This window comes from Denticeps clupeoides, chromosome 6 (assembly GCF_900700375.1).
Source record: "Denticeps clupeoides chromosome 6, fDenClu1.1, whole genome shotgun sequence".
Classification (NCBI taxonomy): Eukaryota; Metazoa; Chordata; class Actinopteri; order Clupeiformes; family Denticipitidae; genus Denticeps; species Denticeps clupeoides.
Window position 1 is genome coordinate 1,255,804 of NC_041712.1, and position 19,461 is coordinate 1,275,264.

The following is a 19,461-nucleotide window of genomic DNA, read 5'->3' on the forward strand; positions in this document are numbered from 1 at the left end:
AGTATAAACGACTGTTACAAGGTGAGCTCAGACTGAACGCTAACATTGTCCTCATGTGACAATGTAGAAAATGATGGGATGCAGAAAATGAGAACCTAGTTATTTAATGAATCCAATGTCCATGCAAGTTTGGAATTCAGAATAATGATTAGTTTATATATATTTTAGCTCACACGTTTAAAGAAAAGAGCAGTAGCCTTTTGGTTCTTTGCTGTCTTCCCCGACTCCCGCGCACATGAACATGGATGACGCGCAGTGGCCGCGACCTAAATGCAAGCGCATTTAAAATGTAAACGCATGTTGGCATTCTCCCTCACTCCTTGTCCTGCGTTGTTCTGTTTTGCAGCTTTTCTCTTCTTTTGTTTCAGGCCATCACGCTGGTCTCTTTGTTTTCTGTTTATTAAGTTCAAATGCTTTTGCACCTCCACGTGGCAGTTGCAGGCTAAAGCTATTACATTTACATTTACAGAATTTATCAGACGCCCTTATCCAGAGCGACTTACAATCAGTATTTACAGGGACAGTCCCCCTGGAGCAACTTAGGGTTAAGTGTCCTGCTCAGGGACACGATGGTAGTAAGTGGGATTTGAACCTGGGTCTTCTGGTTCACAGGCGAGTGTGTTACCCGCTAGGCTACTACCACCACTATTTCATGCATTTAAATGTGATCTTCAGAAGGGTGACTTTTTATAAAATATTCACATTTTAACTGCACTTGATTTACCCTCTTTCTTGCACCAAGGGTGCTCGCCTATTTTGACTTTTAGTGTATGGCACAGTGGCTAACCGTGGAGCCGTCTAAGTCAGGCAGCAGTAAACATCGCTCTTCTCCTGAGCTGGAAGTTACTTCAGAAACTGTCCGAGCCGAGATAACGGTGGCTCTGAAGTCTTTGACAGCAGGTGTGGCTGCACAAGGGAGAGACAATTGCTAATCTCAAATGTGATCATGATGTAAGATAACCGAGCTCCAAGCTAAGGTTAGCACGCTTACAGCACAGGTCGATTACATGTCCAGGAGATGTGAAGACCTGGAATGTCACTCCAGATGGAATAATGTTCACTTGGTGGGACTTCCCGAGGGTCTGGAGGGCCACGAGTTTGTGTCTCAATTCCTGCAGGACCCTACTTGGACTGGGTGAGAAACCTCAAATGTCTTCTATTTAAGGATTATGGAGGTCAGTGTGCTCTTAGGAACCTTAATTGCAGCAGAATTTCTGTGCCTTGCCACAATTCTGTCGCGCTGAGCTCTTCAGGCTGTTCCTTTGACCTCCCGATTATCATTTGCTCTGACATGTATTATGAGCTGTAATGTCTTATATAGACAGGGGTGTGGCTTTCCTAATGAAGTATAATCAGTCAGTCCAAGCAGTATAATAACACAGCAGGACTCAAACGAAGGTGCAGAACCATCTCAAGGATGATCAGAAGAAATCAACAGTTAAAGATATGAGTGTCACTGCTAAGGGTCTGATACCTAGGACCAATGTGACATTTTTTCTTTGTTAATAAATCTGCAAAAATGTCAACAATTCTGTGTTTTTCTGTCAATATGGGGTGTTAATGAGGAAATTAATGAGTTTAGGCAAATGGCTGCAATATAATAAAGAGTGTAAAATATAGGGGGGAGTCTCTGAACTTCCATATCCACTGTAATTCCATAATATATACAGGTAAATAATGTAATGTACTGTTATGAAATACATTTATTCAAAATTCAGCATCCCTGTTTTATGACCAATCTTGTTTCTAGTTTGATATGTAAAATGCTGTTATTCTTTGAATCACTACAAAATATGTAAAATTATTGTGTAGGTAGCTTGGTGTGAAGCTGAGTATGAGAATGTTAAAGGCTGACGCTCTTACTACTTTTTTCCTGTCAGGGTGTGTCTTGGTCTGAGGAGCTGGGAATAAGCAGCAGTGTGAGGTGCCCTGCATTTCTGCCTGCAAAGAAAACATAAAGAATCAGCCCCCCAATTTCAACCTTCAATAATTCAAAATACTGTTAAGAGCCTTCAGGAAAATGTGTGTATGTGCTTTTTAAACACTATTGCATACATGGTCAAATAGATCTACATGCATCTCACCAGAATGTCCTGAACTTTCACTGATGCTCTTCCTGCGGACAGAGACTCCATTGATTCAATGATTTCATCTCCTTCAGTGAGAAGACCACTGCGCTCAGCTGCTCCTCCCTTCACCACTCCGACTCACGATTATGCTGTCCATCTCATTACGTACCGTGGCACCCCTAAAAATCCAGAAGATGATAACAACCTTTTGCAGTCTTTTTCATTGCACCAGAATTAAGGGAAAATTAAATTCAAATTGCTTGCCTACTATGGAGCCAGATCTGGGTCAGATTTTTTCCACTTGTATTTACTTATTTGTTTTTAGTTTAGACTTTAGTTGTGGGTGGAGGCATCCAGTGAGAATGGTGTGCAAGAATGCATGCTTTTAGACAAATGAGCTTCATTGAGCTTCAAGAGGAAAAACTACGCTGTCAATCAAATTAGAACTATGCCAAGGATAAAGTGCATATTTATTTTCATCAGTTATTTTAATGTGGTACATTTCCAGGAATGCCGAGGGGGTCTGTACTACAGTCTGGGCTGACCAGCTCAGCCTGCTGCTTCTGTGACCCTCAGATTTGACTAAACTTGGATCAACTGTTTATACTCAGGAAATGATATTTATTTCTAATTTCAAAGGCAGGAACAGCTTTATCACTGTTATTGTATCCTGTGGGTAGACCAGAGAACCCTGCAGACATAAAAAGAAAGGAAAGGTGCTGCAGAGGACACATTTGGTTGTCTGTACTGTGTTCTGTGCTGTGTATCACAATGTCAATCACTTCACTTTCACCTTTCACTTTCACTACAGGGAGAGCAGAATTATTAGGCAAATGAGTATTTTGTCCACATCATCCTCTTCATGCATGTTGTCTTACTCCAAGCTGTATAGGCTCGAAGGCCTACTACCAATTAAGCATATTAGGTGATGTGCATCTCTGTAATGAGAAGGGGTGTGGTCTTATGACATCAACACCCTATATCAGGTGGTGCATAATTATTAGGCAACTTCCTTTCCTTTGGCAAAATGGGTCAAAAGAAGGACTTGACAGGCTCAGAAAAGTCAAAAATAGTGAGATATCTTGCAGAGGGATGCAGCACTCTTAAAATTGCAAAGCTTCTGAAGCGTGATCATCGAACAATCAAGCGTTTCATTCAAAATAGTCAACAGGGTCGCAAGAAACGTGTGGAAAAACCAAGGCGCAAAATACTGCCCATGAACTGAGAAAAGTCAAGCGTGCAGCTGCCAAGATGCCACTTGCCACCAGTTTGGCCATATTTCAAGAGAATGCAACATCACTGGAGTGCCCAAAAGCACAAGGTGTGCAATACTCAGAGACATGGCCAAGGTAAGACAGGCTGAAAGATGACCACTACTGAACAAGACACACAAGCTGAAACGTCAAGACTGGGCCAAGAAATATCTCAAGACTGATTTTTCTAAGGTTTTATGGACTGATGAAATGAGAGTGAGTCTTGATGAGACAGATGGATGGGCCCGTGGTTGGATTGGTAAAGGGCAGAGAGCTCCAGTCCGACTCAGACGCCAGCAAGGTGGAGGTGGAGTACTGGTTTGGGCTGGTATCATCAAAGATGAGCTTGTGGGGCCTTTTCGGGTTGAGGATGGAGTCAAGCTCAACTCCCAGTCCCTACTGCCAGTTTCTGGAAGACACCTTCTTCAAGCAGTGGCACAGGAAGAAGTATGCATCCTTCAAGAAAAACATGATTTTCATGCAGGACAATGCTCCATCACACGCGTCCAAGTACTCCACAGCGTGGCTGGCAAGAAAGGGTATAAAAGAAGAAAAACTAATGACATGGCCTCCTTGTTCACCTGATCTGAACCCTATTGAGAACCTGTGGTCCCATCATCAAATGTGAGATTTACAAGGAGGGAAAACAGTACACCTCTCTGAACAGTGTCTGGGAGGCTGTGGTTGCTGCTGCACGCAATGTTGATGGTGAACAGATCAAAACACTGACAGAATCCATGGATGGCAGGCTTTTGAGTGTCCTTGCAAAGAAAGGTGGCTATATTGGTCGCTGATTTGTTTTTGTTTTGTTTTTGAATGTCAGAAATGTATGCACACACAGATATCCCCCTAAAATAGCTAAAAATAAAAACAAACTAAAACTACTTCCAAAAACATTCAGCTTTGATATTAATGAGTTTTTTGGGTTCATTGAGAACATGGCTGTTGTTCAATAATAAAATTATTCCTCAAAAATACAACTTGCCTAATAATTCTGCACTCCCTGTATATACTAGAATTTATATGGCAATACATGGTAAATATATTTCAATATATGAGAAACTTCCCCCTCTTTATATATAATCTCATTTAATGTAGGAACATTTTTCAGTATATATAATAATATATTAAATAGATTAACAATGTATTTATTCAATATATGCAAATGGCAATAATTGAGAGATGATCCTTTATTAGTCCCACAAGTGGGAAATTTACATTGTCACAGCAGGAAGTGGACAGCACAAAATAAGACCAGCAAAAAAAACAGATTCAATATACAAGTATTCAAATAAAACAGTGAATGTGAGTTGTAAAAATATGCCAACATATATTATTGTGTACAATTCACAATATATGAATACACACAAAAACATATAGTCACATAATATATTGAGAAATATATTTTTGTTGCATATGGGGTTGTGGACATTTTAGCCACCTGCATACATCAAATTGTGCCTTTCAAGAATCATTATCATTATGGTGTTGCTAAATTGCTGAACCAATTGTAAATAAACATTCAAAAGTCAAAACAACAGGTAGAGGACTTGCGAAGATCACAATCTAGTGTCACTCCACTGTCCACTTTAGTGTACTTCAATCGAATCAACTTCGTTTGCCCAGTAATCGCACTTGGGTATGCACCAAAACAACTGCATTGAGACCCACAAATCAAATCGGGAACTCTAGTGCAGAAGGTTGGATAAGAACGTGGTAAGAACGTGTACCGAACCAAAACAGGACCAAGCACATGGTCTGAGAACAGTGAATTATGGGTAAATTTTTATGTTGTTTTCACAGTGTGGGAGCAGTGGTGGCCTAGCGGGACTAGCCAAAATGACGGAGAAAATAGCTGAGCTAGAAAAGCGCATATGAAACCTACATTTAATTAGGGATTAATTTCTAATTAGGGATTCATTTCTAGCACCAGATGTGCACCAGCCTAGTCAGCTGGTAACTATCTCTACCCTGGCACCGTTACCAGTAGCGCCCTCCGGACAACAGGATAACCCAAGCGATCTACCAGGGTAACCCGCCAAGCTCCCCGACCACCAGGCTTCCACTTCACGTTCACGTTCAAGAACCGCGAGTCCTACAACCCACCGGCTTTAGTCATTGGTGACTCCATAGTTAGAAATGTGAGGATAGCAAGAGGATAGTTTTCCTGCAACCTGAGCGCCCAACAAGCACGTAAATTTAATAGCACTGGTGAAAAATAATCATAGATATTCTAATATTCTATTGACGCTCATGATGTCGGAAATAAGATCATTTCATAGAGATCCTTAAATTGCCTATGTCAGATAAAGTAATCTGCTCTGTCTTATTAACGCATTTTCGCCGTAGCGGCAAGACCTGTAGCAGGTTAACGTGGTTTTATTAATAACTGGCCAATATTTCGGGGGAAGTCTGGTCTTTTTGGGAATCCACTCTGGGTGGGTGCCACTTAGTTCAGTAAGCAGGTTAGCCAATATCCAACCTTCTGTTTATTTTCTCTTAATGACCTGCTTTTGGCCTCTGAACAGATATGCATCTCGCTGCTTGTCCTGCTTGACTTGAGTGCAGCGTTTGACACTATTGATCACGCTGTTCCCCATGACAGGTTAGAAAATTATTTTGGGATTAAGGAATAGCTCTTGTATGGTTTCAGATCTTTTCTGACTGATCAGTATTTGTTTGTGGACATCAATGATGACTCGACTTCACATAGTAAATTAGAACTTTGTGTTCCACAAGGCTCCGTCCTAGGTCAGTTGTTATTTTCCTGATACACGTTACCTCTAGGTCGTGTCATTTGCAAACATGGTTTTAGCTTTCAGTGCTATGCTGATGACACACAGTTGTATTTAACAGAAGCTGTACTTGGGCCTCAAGCAGACAGGCAGTCTGACTACATGATAACTCTGAATAGCCTTTCTATCTCACCAAGACACAGGTCTCTCATCCGATTTGCATGTAGATAATGTCACTAGGATAGCATTCGTTCACCTTAGAAATATTGCAAAAATAAGAAACATCATCTCAATGCACGAATCAGAAAAGTTGGTACATGCATTTATTACATCAAGGTTAGATTACTGCAACGCAGAATGCTGCAGCCAGAGTTCTAACTAGAACCAGGAAATTTGACCACATCACCCCAGTCTTACAATCACTGCACTGGTTACCCATCAAATTTAGGATTGACTACAAAATCCTACTTTTGACCTATAAACCTCTAAATGGTCTCGCCCCACAGTACCGTAGTGAACTTATAGTTCTTTACGACCCGCCACGCCCCCTTCGATCAATCGGTGCGGGGTCACTACTGGTACCCAAAAGTACAGAAGGTCACAGCTGGGAGCAGATCCTTCTCATATAGAGCTCCGCAGTTGTGGAATGGCTTGCAGGTCAGTGTCCGGGACTCAGACACAGCCTCAGTGTTTAAATCCAAACTGAAAAAACATCTGTTTTCTGTGGCCTTCTGTTAAAGTCCCAGACACAGTGTCAATTATTAAGTCCTCTTTAACAGTCACCTAGTCAAGCACAGACAGTGTTAAATTCACCTTATTTAGGCTTTCCTAGTTAGGGTACCAAGCCAATGTAGCACCAATATACCACTATTACCACATATTTCTGTACCAGTTGCACAACGCCAGCGTTTGCCGCTGCTTGTTTGCTCCCTCTGAGACACTGAATCAAGCGTACAGACCACCTGCAGACTCTGCAGTGAAGAGATGAGTACACTTTGGACTTCTCCACCACTACAACGACTTTTTCTCTTCTTAGACAAATCATCACCAACCCTGCGCTGATACCAATTGCAGGTTCACTCTACTCTGGAAGGGGGTCCCTCTCGGTATCACTCCTTCCCAACATTTCTTACTTTTCCCCCCTCTCTCCTAGAGTTTTCTTTTGTGTGTGTGGAGTTTTCCTTGTGTACAGAAGGGTCAAGTGTGGAAGGTGTCAACTGAAGGGCCTGTCAAAGTACATTTAGATGATGTGCTACATAAGAAAGAAATTAAATAAAAAATAAATAAATTGTTGTTTTTGTTGCTGAAGTAACGTTTTTTTATTAACTCTATTAAACTAATATTTTTTCATTCATTTCATTAAATTAATTCATTAATTTGTGGTAATATGACTGATACACACAGATGCACTAAGAAACCTACCAATGGCATGTTCCGTGACTTCTCCAAACGCACAAGCTTCACTGTCTGTCTTTCATGCTGAGTGATTGTCTCAGTGGGCTCAGGGTCCAGCTCATGGCCAGCGACATAATCATGAGCCTTCATCAGTGCCTAGAAAAGATGGAGACAAAAATGACATCGTATCGTCGTCTTCTCTGGCTAGGTGTTGAAAAGACAAGAAGAGAAGGAAAGAGAGCTTTCTTATACGAATGTGCGATTAGGTGTCTACGTTTCCCATGTTCCGAGTGTCCCACTCTGCCTGTTAACCATTGTCTGTTTGTTGTCTACCTTGGTCTCAGTGGCAGTAATCGGTTGCCGGAAGGTGTCACTGACTGCTCCCCACACACTGCTCCCACAGGGGACGGGTTAACTGCAGAGACCACATTTCACTGTAATTACTACTCACTTTCATTGTGTCTGACCAGTGTCTGCCTATTCCACTACCTGTCACCCAAAGTACTGACCCTGCAGGTTATGTTGTATTTTTGATTTCATGTCATGTCTGCAATAAACCAACCTGAAAGTGAAAGCCCATCATCCTTAGTGAGCAGTGGGCAGCCATGACAGCCACCTGGGGAGTGTGTGGGGATGGTGGCACCTCAGATTTGGAGTCATATATATATATATATATATATATATATATATATATATATATACACACACACACACACACACACACACACACACACACACACACACCACACACACACATATATATATATGTTGAATTAAAGTTATACGCACACAAGTAGAATATATAGATATATATATACAAGTAGAATATATACACACACACACACACAAACACACACACACACACACACACACACACACACATATATATATATATATATATATATATATATATATAGATATATATATATATATATATATATATATATATATATATATATATATACATACACACACACACACACACATACATACATACATACATACACACACACACACACACACACACAGTCACGGCCAATACACCAGCCCACCAGAGAGCACCAGACCAGCCAGGGAGACAGTGACCCGGAAGCGGAAATGAGAGGGGGCAGTGCAGAGAATAAAAGTCAGGTGACCCCGAGGAGACGCTGCCCGCTCTTTCAGTTGAATTCATTCCCAGAGACGTTAGCCTTATTCACCCACGCCCAGCAGATTAGATATTTGCCTGTCCCTGACCTCGAGCCTTGCCTGTCCCCTTTCTTATGACGATCTCCTGACGGAAATCGTGACCTTCGCCTGCCACTGACATTGATTTTGCCTGCCCCGTTTGTCACGACAATCTCCCAGGTTACCCCACCTTCCTTCCTCTCCGACCGAATGCCTCCGGTCCTCCTCCCCAGCTCGTCCAGTGTCTACTCCCCATACGACGACTTGTCCCCTCGCTCCAAGCATGCCTGCAAATGTGTCCCCCAGTGACATATACATATATTGATGATTGCACGAAAAATTAAAAACATTCTTGTTCAAGTGTTTTACCCACTAGGCTACTAGCAGAACGTCCACTAGTCCCTGTGACAACAGTGCTCAAGCTGAACCCAGACTTTTTTCTCCTACCCTTTTCTCTCCCTTTTTCCTCTTTCTTTCCCTGTCCTGTCCTCCAGGAAAGACAGGAGGCTGGTCCTTGGTCTTGCATGAACGGGGTTACTCCCAAGTGATTCTAGGGGTGAGGCTAAAATTCCCAACAATCAAACATTTCATATGAATGTCCATACAGATCTGCACAGAATGACCATGAATAAAATGTCCAACTTGTGTGTGAAAAAATAATTTAAAGGTAAAAGTTTTTATATTAACCACAGGATGGCTGAAATCTCGCAAGGAAGGGACTGCAGTCTGACAATCAATTTGACAGAGATTTTAGAAGTTTACTTGCATGCAACATTAAATTAAAGTTAAGGTGCAGTGATTGTCACATTGAAGAATTGATCCAGAAGATTTTACAGGCACCACTAATGCTGACCAGTCAATGCCTAGCTTGCTGGTAACATTATTGGTGTTGAAGACCATCGTGATCTATCCTTACCAAGGATGTCAACATTTGATCAATTGCAAGCCTTCATCACTTCACCAGGACTACACCCCACCAGTCACTTCGCTTACAACTGCTGTGAAGCTAACAATAAAAACAGCGGACAAAAACATAGGCCAAAACAATGGCATGCCATCCATATCAGTGCCATTTTGGCCTCCCTGTCACACGTCAACGTGTAGCACACAAAATTTGAGTGGCATTACATTGTGAAAGAGTTTCACATTTCAGATGGCAACAAAGAAGGAACTGATCACAATTCAATAAATTGAGAAATACAAGGGTAGGTATATGATGATGCAGACAAAATCACAAAAACACACAATAATTCAAGTTAAGTGGGGCACAGCTGAGCTACACATGCTTACAAACCCAGTTTGCAATATAGACTATGCATTACACTTGTTACGTTCTTGTTATGGCTATAGAGTGGTTCAGGTGCTCTGTGTCTGGTGTGTGTGTGTTTCCCTTTCAGGCTGTTGGCTGGATGGAGTTTGGGATTGATGGTTCCGGCTACCTATCCACTCATCATCCGTCTACCAATCAATTCATCAGACAGGAGCATTTAAGGACAACTCCAGCTACCAGCCCAGGGCCTTGTTGTTGAGCTAGAGGAGGATAGAGGAGAGTTTGGGGGCAGATGATTTCAGGGCAGACGACTAACTCCGCCCAAAGCATAGTGACATACTACCAGTATATATAGGGTGGTAGTAGCCTAGTGGATAACACACTCGCCTATGAACCAGAAGACCCAGGTTCAAATCTCACTTAGTACCATTGTGTCCCTGAGCAAGACACTTAACCCTGAGTGTCTCCAGGGGGGGACTGTCCCTGTAACTACTGATTGTAAGACGTTCTGGATAAGGGTGTCTGGTAAATGCCATAAATGTATGTAAAACTACTAAAACTGAGGGGAATGCAGACATTGCCATCATGTGACAATGTAGAAAATGTATTGGATGCATTGCATTGTAATCGCAAACCTACCTTTTTTATTGGTGGACATTTAATAAAATATAATAGCCTTTATCTCTCACAAGGAGGAGGGACCCACCTGTAAATGTGGAGATGTCAATAGGCCCTTGAGTTCCAGACCCTCCTTATGTTGGCTGGATTGCAAAATGCTCTGCACCTGTGGTGAGTGGAAATGGGGGAAAGAATTGCTGAGCATTTTCTTGAGCATGACTCTAGATGAAAGGATATATATGGTCCAAATAAAAGCCACACTCTGTACTTAAAGCAAATAGGTAAAAGCCTCCTATTGGATAATTACTACATGGATGATTGTTTTAGCTGGAAGTTATTCTTTTGAGTCCTATCTACACCATGTCTAAACTGTCACATAAATACATCGTATAATCAATTTATTTTTCAGTGTAAAAATCATGGTTCATAAAGTTTTACATATGATTCGTGAAACAGGTGTACCTGTACCGATCCGTGTAAAGACACATTTGTGTTGATAGCTGCTTTAACACCCTAAGACCAGTGTAATTTACATGACCAGGCCCCCAACCTTTGTGACATGAAGCAACAAAAGGTGGCAAAAATGTTTTGAAGTGTCATCACAACTAGGATAGAGAATACTTTTTCTAATATTCCTATTGCACTAAAACCACAAAAAGAATGAAGATGATTCAGATTATTCAGGCAGAGAGGAAATAATTGTGCTGTTAGGCAGCTTAAAAAGCAGAATAAAATGGGGGTGATAAATTGTGTGTTTGGAAACAGATCACCACTCTGTAACTTGAGTTATGAATATGCAGTTGGTTTGACTGCCTGGCAGATATGGATACTTGAGATGCACAAACAATGACTTTTGACTTTTAATTTTGCCCTCAACGACTTGAGACTTGACTTGTGTGTCATAACTCATAAACTACATTCATTTCCTGGAATTATTTATGTAACCATGCGAAGGGCTCACACAAAAAACCCCAAAACACCTCCACTCTCGTGAGAGCATACGCATTGTTGGCTACGTCAATCCCCTGAGGGGATAAGAGTACATTTGAGTGGTAGTAGCCTAGTGGGTAACACACGCGCCTATGAACCAGGAGACCCAGGTTCAAATCCCACTTACTAGCATTGTGTCCCTGAGCAAGACACTTAACCCTAAGTTGCTCCAGGGGGACTGTCCCCTGTAAATACTGATTGTAAGTCGCTCTGGATAAGGGCGTCTGATAAATGCCATAAAAAATGTAAATGTACATTACTACAGCTTCAAATGACATAAAATGTGGTTACATTTGTTTAATCTATTTCTGTTTTTCCAATGTCTTGACCATTTATTAAACCATTTACCATTTATATAAAATTTTTGCATTAATGCTGGTAAATTTTTATATAAATGGTCATTTTAGAAAGTTTTATATAAATGACAATTTTCTTGCTTGGATGACAGAGCTAATAAAATGAACATGTCCATAGCACTCTGAGGTGCATGTTGTGATTAATTTTCTACTGTGTAAATAATAGATGATATAGTACAGTACATGCTTTTAATCTAAAACATACACTAATGTAGTATTATCGACAGAACATTCATTTCAGTCATTTGAGACTAAAGACATGATACTCAAGACTTCAGATTTGTCTTGGACCCGAGCACAAAGACTTGGAAACATGACTTTCTGCTGCCTGGCTATCAGGAAGAGGCGCATGCCTTTTATACAGAGCAGTGAAGTCCAACAGGATGTGAAGGAGATGCACATGCATTCTCCGCTGAAATTCTCCCACTTGCATAATGAATTAAAACAATGTTAAATAAAAATAACGTCTTGAATCAGCTGATTTGTTTGCATGACCAAGAGTTTGCTGAACTGCACAGAGTTTGCCAAGTTTGCACATCTAGATTCAACGCTGACAACTAGTATACAACAACAACATTTATTACTTATATAGCCCATTATCCCATGTCCCATGTCTCAATGGGCTTTGGCCCTACAGTTGACACCCCCCACACTTGACCCTTCTGCACACAAAAAAACTAAAGGAGAGATAAAAAAAGAAAGGAAGAAATGTTGGGAAGGAGTGATACAGAGAGGGACGTCCTTCCAGGGTAGAGTGAGCCTGCAAATGGTGTCAGTGCCGGGCTGGGGATGATTTGTCCAATAAGAAAGAAAAGAAAAAATCAGTTGTAGGGTTGGAGAAGTCCAGGATGTATTCAGTGTCATGGTCTAGATTACGTGTCCATTATGACGCTACTGGTCCACTTGAAGATCCCTGAAGCTGTAGTTGTTACGGTGGTGGTGGCTGTGGTGACCCTCTGGTTTGTTTCATGGTATGTCTGTCACGTCCATGTGAGCATGACGCGGCGGGTTAACGGAGAGGAGGACGAAGAGTGACGAGAAGACGTGGAATGAAGGACGCTTTCACCTGACATCACGAAACCGGGGTTTAATTGGTGAAGCACAAGACAGGGGAGACATCCGAGACGTAGACACTGGTGAACATGGAACATAACGTTAAAGACCTGACAGCGGACAGGAACGAACAGGGCAGCTTTATACAATTAACACAGGTGAAAACGATTAGGGAACATTACACAGGACAACAATGAAACTCCGGTCCGGATCCCGGACCGGAGTAACCCCTGTTCGGACCGGATCGTGACAGAATGCCCCCTCCTATGGCACGACGCCTGGCGGGCCAGACGAAGCAGTCCATGAAGGAGGAAGGAAAGTCCAAACACAGTCTTAAATGGTCTGAGTGGACAGGAGGAATCGAATGGAATAGATTCGAAAACCAGAAAAGATGAGATGAACAGAGCGGAATGATAAATGAATGAATGAATGGTCCGGTATTCCAGATGGACGAGCAGCGGTTCTCCGGCTCAGACGGCTTCGGGCCAGTTTGGTACCAGCACCTCGTCCGCATGCGTCCGCCGCTCCCTGTCAGTCTCCGGCTCGCCCCGCTGAATGGCCGCTCCTCACCTTCACCGGAGTAACCCCATTTCGGACCGGATCGTGACAATGTCCTTATTAAGCAGTTGTCAGGAACCAGGATTTATTTGCTGGTCTCTTCACTGGGATCTGCCAGTAGTCTGGACGCTTGATTTCGTGTCAGAAGCAGCAGCAGACGGTGGCATCGTACGACCGATACTGAAATATGTGGTTATAGTGGTATATTGGTGCTACAGTGGCCCGGGTACCCTAACTAGGACAGCCTAACTAGGGTGAATTTAACTCTGTCTGTGCTTAACAGGGTGACTGTGTGATAAACTGGACTTTATAACACTGTGTCAAAGTGTCTGGGACTTTAACAGAAGACCAGAGAAAACAGATGTGTTTTCAGTTTAGATTTAAACACTGAGACAGGCAAGGATCTGCTCCCAGCTGTGACCTTCTGTACTTTGGGTACCAGTAGTGACCCCACACCCATTGATCGAAGGGGGCGTTCACTGCGGTACTGCAGGGCGAGGCCATTTAAAGGTTTATAGATCAAAAGTAGGATTTTGTAGTCAACCCTAAATTTGATGGGTAACCAGTGCAGTGATTGTAAGACTGGGGTGACGTGGTCAAATTTCCTGGTTCTAGTTAGAACTCTGGCTGCAGCATTCTGTACTAGCTGGAGTTTACTCATGCACCTACTAATCTAACCTTGATGTAATAAATGCATGGACCAACTTTTCTGCATCATGCATTGAAATGATATTTCTTATTTTTGCAATATTTCTAAGGTGAAAGAATGCTATCCTAATGATATTATCTATATGCGAATAGATTGAGAGACCTGCATCAATGATGACACCTAGATCCTTCACTTCAATACTCGGTGAGATAGAAAGGCTATCCAGGGTTATTGTGTAGTCAGCCAGTTTATGCCTGGCTGCTTGAGGCCCAAGTACAAGCGCTTCTGTCTTGTCAGGGTTTAACAGGAGAAAGTTGGTGAGCATCCACTGTCTAATGTCCTTCAGACAATTGCATTGATATATGCAAAAATCCCGCCTCAACAGGAAACACATGAAAACACTGCAGCAACCAGAAACGTGAATTATATGCAGTTCCACATTTTACAACTGATTCCATTTTATTTCTTGGATTCAGTGATTCTGTATGTGTTTTCCGCATCACGGAAATCATAGGGCCATAAATAAACCTGTAATAAAATAGCACAAAGAATTCAAGGGGGATGTTTGTTTTAGAATGGTGATGATTTTAACTTTTTATTTTAGGGGGACTCCCCTAGTCTGAATGATCCATGACTGTTTTTAGTCTGGTTTTAGTCATTAAATTGTCTTTTTTTTAGTAATGCAATTCTATGTAACCCAGTCAATATAGTTCAAGTACCTTGTAGTATGGAGCGGTATAAACAGTATGCAATATAAATTTGGCAATTTGATTTTAATTTGGTTATGGCCTACCATCACATGTTCAAAACCAACACCCTACCTGCAGCACGATATATTACTTCGGATGAGAGGACAGAGCTCACAGAGCTCACAACATCAATAATGTGACCTGAGTAAAGTTAGCAGTGGGCCCTGTATTCAACAGACTTTCACAGATCTTTACTGTATTTTTTCTTACTCATTAAACAAAACGTAGAAATCTCCACTTTAATACAGCAGCTCTTCCAGTTTAAGGCGCTCACTGTAATTTTGATGGTATGAGATGTTTCAAAATGAAGTTAAAAATAAAACAACAGGGAAGGGTTTAATATACATTAATATAGTGCCTTTCTTCTTAGTCAAACTACATATGTAAATCCATCATGCACACACTTGTGAAAGCCATAGGGTTAGGTCTACGTTTGGGGTTAGGCTTTCATTTTGAAACCTTGCATACTGTGCAGCGAGTGGAAGAGAGGATGTATTATTTAGCCGTGTCATGGTTATTGTTTCATGACCAACATTTATATTGCATTTCGTCTGGTTTCTGTCCATTACATAGTTTGCATTGCCATTAAGGGAATCAAAATCCATTTGCACATGAAAAGACCAAATATTGTCTTATTGGCTATTAGGCCTACTGTTGGTGTGGTTGAGGTTAAAAGCTGCACTCCAGTGTTGCCAGTATATGATAATTAGCTTATTTGTAGCATAATTTTACCCTCTGTACCATTCAAAAAAAATCCCATAATGTCCGATAATGGGCAGTGATGGCCTGGTGGTTAAGGAAAGGGTCCCGTAATCAGAACCTCACCTTGAAATTCACTTGCCTCTTTGCTCCTCTCTGCGACTGGGTTATCGTTTCCACGTACAGGTGCTCACTGGCCTGTCTTTGTTTTTGTGACACTACATACACAGCTCACGCATATACTACCTTTTTCTCACGCATTGCATTGTCCATTGTGCAGAGTCATTTAAAACAAGCAGTACTCACAATTGGGCATGGGGCACAAGCTTAGGTTTGATCACACTGTAGCTGCCAACCATTGATGAGGGTGACAGGTCTTGAAAGGCCAAAATACCACAAGTCAACGGTACACTACTGATTATGTGTGCCTGATTTATATCCTTCCCAGGGTTGCAAATGCAGTTCCAACCACACTCTCAACATCAAAGTAAACTCGTAATTATCATCTATTGGCACAATGGACAGAGTACCATTGTGCCCTGTGTTTCATGATTCTCCAAATACAAAACTTGGGAAAAGGCACTGGTACTGGAAAAAAAAAAAGTGAGGAACAAGGGGAATCTGTGGCATACCTGCTTCATGTCTGTGTGATTGGTTTTATTTTAACCAGTGTCTGTAGATGTGCATTTGCATCCTCCTTACTTCCTGTCACGCGTACCTCACAGATGTGTTCAGAGCTCATTGGTCAGAGGAAAAAAATGTTTCTACTGTTGGGGGCAGTGGTGGCCTAGCGGTTAAGGAAGCGGCCCCGTAAACAGAAGGTTGCCGGTTCGAATCCTGATCCACCAAGGTGCCACTGAGGTGCCACTGAGCAAAGCACCGTCCCCACACACTGCTCCCCGGGCGCCTGTCATGGCTGCCCACTGCTCACTCAGGGTGATGGGATAAATGCAGAGGACAAATTTCACTGTGTGCTGTGCTGCTGTGTATCACATGTGACAATCACTTCACTTTATTATTTATTATTATTAAAAAAACTTTCATAGTGGTACTCTTGGAAATTAATTGACTTCATTTTTCTTGTTCTTCTTGATCTGTGATATGAACATTGAACATTTGAACTTTGATATTTCACATTGTACAATTGAACTGAAGCCACAGGTTGGGTGTGAGTCTTATAGTGTTGTAGATTTCTAGACCGGTCTTGGTCTCAAGACTATTCTCAAAACCTTTGTGGTCTCGGTCTTGTGTTGGTTTTGGGATGAGCATCCTCACAGAACAGTATCAATATTTATTACTCGCCTCAATTCAAATGCAAACAGTCAGATGCATTAAAAACGTTACATTATGTTAATTTACTAAACGGACACTGCCATCGCATTACAGTCCACAACATCATACACATCATAACGAACTTGGCAAAGAAATGTCTGAGAACTCTGCAGTATTTAACTTTGGCTTTACAGAGAGTATAACAAAGAGTATATTTGCAGATCGACCTGTGGATTGCCCAGGGCAGAATCATGGCAATTGGCAAATTAAAATTTTGTCCTACTTTTTTTTTTTTTTTTGTGCACGCATGTTTTATTGTCTATTTACACAGTGTGATTTTGAGGAGAAGGACACAGTCACGAGTGGAAGCTAGAACTGTGACGGGGACAGCTGGAATAACAGTTTCATTCACCTTGTATCTGGAGAGAAAGCACCATGAAATGTAATATAACTAACTACACAAGATTGTTGACTAGCTCTGCATTTGTTGTTGTCAAATTATGATCTAAATCTGACAAAGAATATCATGTATGCACACATAGTACAGTCATCTGTTCAGGGGGAGATACTACAGAGCTATATTAATTTTGTTGTTTTGAAAAGTACAGTCTCCTGTGAAGTTTCTGTTTATACCTGTATGCTGACCCTTCTTTTTTTTTTTCTTTAAGGACATTTTTTCTGCACTCTGTGAATATCCATCTATAACAGGGGTGTGCAAACGTTTTAGCTCAGAGGCCACAATGACTTAATATTTGACAGACGGGCCAGGCCAGCACCATATGCATCAGACATAAACACAAAAAAGGCATTACGGCATTCATATTTACACAATCAGTAACGCAAAGTCAAGGACAGATCTCCTACACTGCAAACAACTGCACCCAAGTTGCTGTCAACTGCAACCAATTGTAATAAAATCACTTGAGATGTGTTTCTTTATATCTAGTAGTACAAAAGAATGTATGTAATACAGACTCTTTCAGGTTTTAAGTACTAAAATGATAAGCCGATAATATGTTGTTTTGTAATTGCTGGATAGTTAAGGAGAATAAAATAAACGTGACAGTGCAACTTTTTTTTGTTTTCTGTTGATTTTCTGTTGTCTAATTTCATACATCACAAAATGGCATTTTAACAGGGATGCCTACATGTTTACACTCTGGATAAGATGACAAGCAATTTCAATTTCATTACCTCTTGGCAGAGTCCCTGTGCCTGGGTGGTGAGGGGGAATGGGGGGGCTGATGCGTTGCATGCCCAGAGTCATGCAGAGATGCATACTGAAGGCGCTCTGGAAGTCGTGGCTCTGAAGCAGCTCTGTGACCAGCCTCAGGTCTTCCTGGCTCTGGGCATCATTCAGGGAGGGCTGTAGTTCCAGCAAGCAGGCTTTAAGGTCTGCCAGATCTTCCAGGGTCAAAGAAGGATCAGAGAGGGCAGGAATGGCATAAAAAATATTAATTTGTTATACAATATGAACAAAATTTTTACACTGATATTTCAGGCTCGGATCATTTACGTTCAGCCCTTCAGTTTTTGACCACATGATGCCTACTGAAGTGAAGTGAAGTGATTGTCACATGTGATACACAGCAGCACAGCACACGGTGCACACAGTGAAATTTGTCCTCTGCATTTAACCCATCACCCTGAGTGAGCAGTGGGGCAGCCATCACAGGCGCCCGGGGAGCAGTGTGTGGGGACGGTGCTTTGCTCAGTGACACCTCAGTGGCACCTTGGCGGATCGGGATTCGATCTTCTGATTACAGGGCTGCTTCCTTAACCGCTAGGCCACCACTGCCCCGCTGGTAGACCAGCTAACAATGAAAACCAATCCTGATGCATTTCTACCAGCACAACACCAAAATCATGTCATTGCACCAGTGTCAGATCTATCTTGAAAACAGATCCACATCATGATTGCTCCTGGTCTTACCCAGTGCTAGCAAGTGACCAAGTGAGTACGCATATTATAACAAAAAACAACAACATTTATTTCTTATGTAGCCCATAAACACATACAGTATGTCTCAATGGGCTTTGACAGGCCCTACAGTTGACACCCCCCACACTTGAAAAACTCCACCAAAAAACTGTTTAGGAGAGAGAATAAAAAAGCAAGAAAACTTGGGAAAGAGTGATACAGAGTAGAGTGATCCAGGGTAGATTGATCCTGCAATTAGGGTCAGTGCATGGTTGGTGATAATTTGTTTAAGAAAAGAAAAAAGGCCAACAGGTGTAGTGGTGGAAAAGTCCAAAGAGCAGTATAGAGCATCTGTCGCTGTTTGGAGGTGCAGAGTAGGTTTTAGTTCAGTGTCATGATGGACATTGCATGTCCATTATAACGCTAGTAGTCCCTGAAGCTTTAGCTGTTTTAGAGGTGGTGTCAATATGGCTGGACATGGCGAGGAAGAAGGACGCATAAGCAAAATGTCACGAAACAGGGGTTTAATACATGGTGACCAGAACAGGGGAGACATCATGTAACAATGACCTGACAGCGACAGAGGCGAACAGGGCAGCTTCATACAATCATACACAGGTGAGGACAATAAGAAAACCTGGCACATGGGATGAACATGAAACTCCTGTCACGTCCATGCGGGCATGACGCGGGCAGGTGCACGGAGA

At 41.8% G+C, this 19,461-nt stretch overlaps 1 pseudogene; it reads right to left on the reverse strand.

Annotated features, from left to right (window-relative positions):
* Positions 1 to 19,461, reverse strand: part of LOC114792107 (MAGUK p55 subfamily member 5-A-like) — a 53,701-nt pseudogene that overhangs the window by 7,274 nt on the left and 26,966 nt on the right.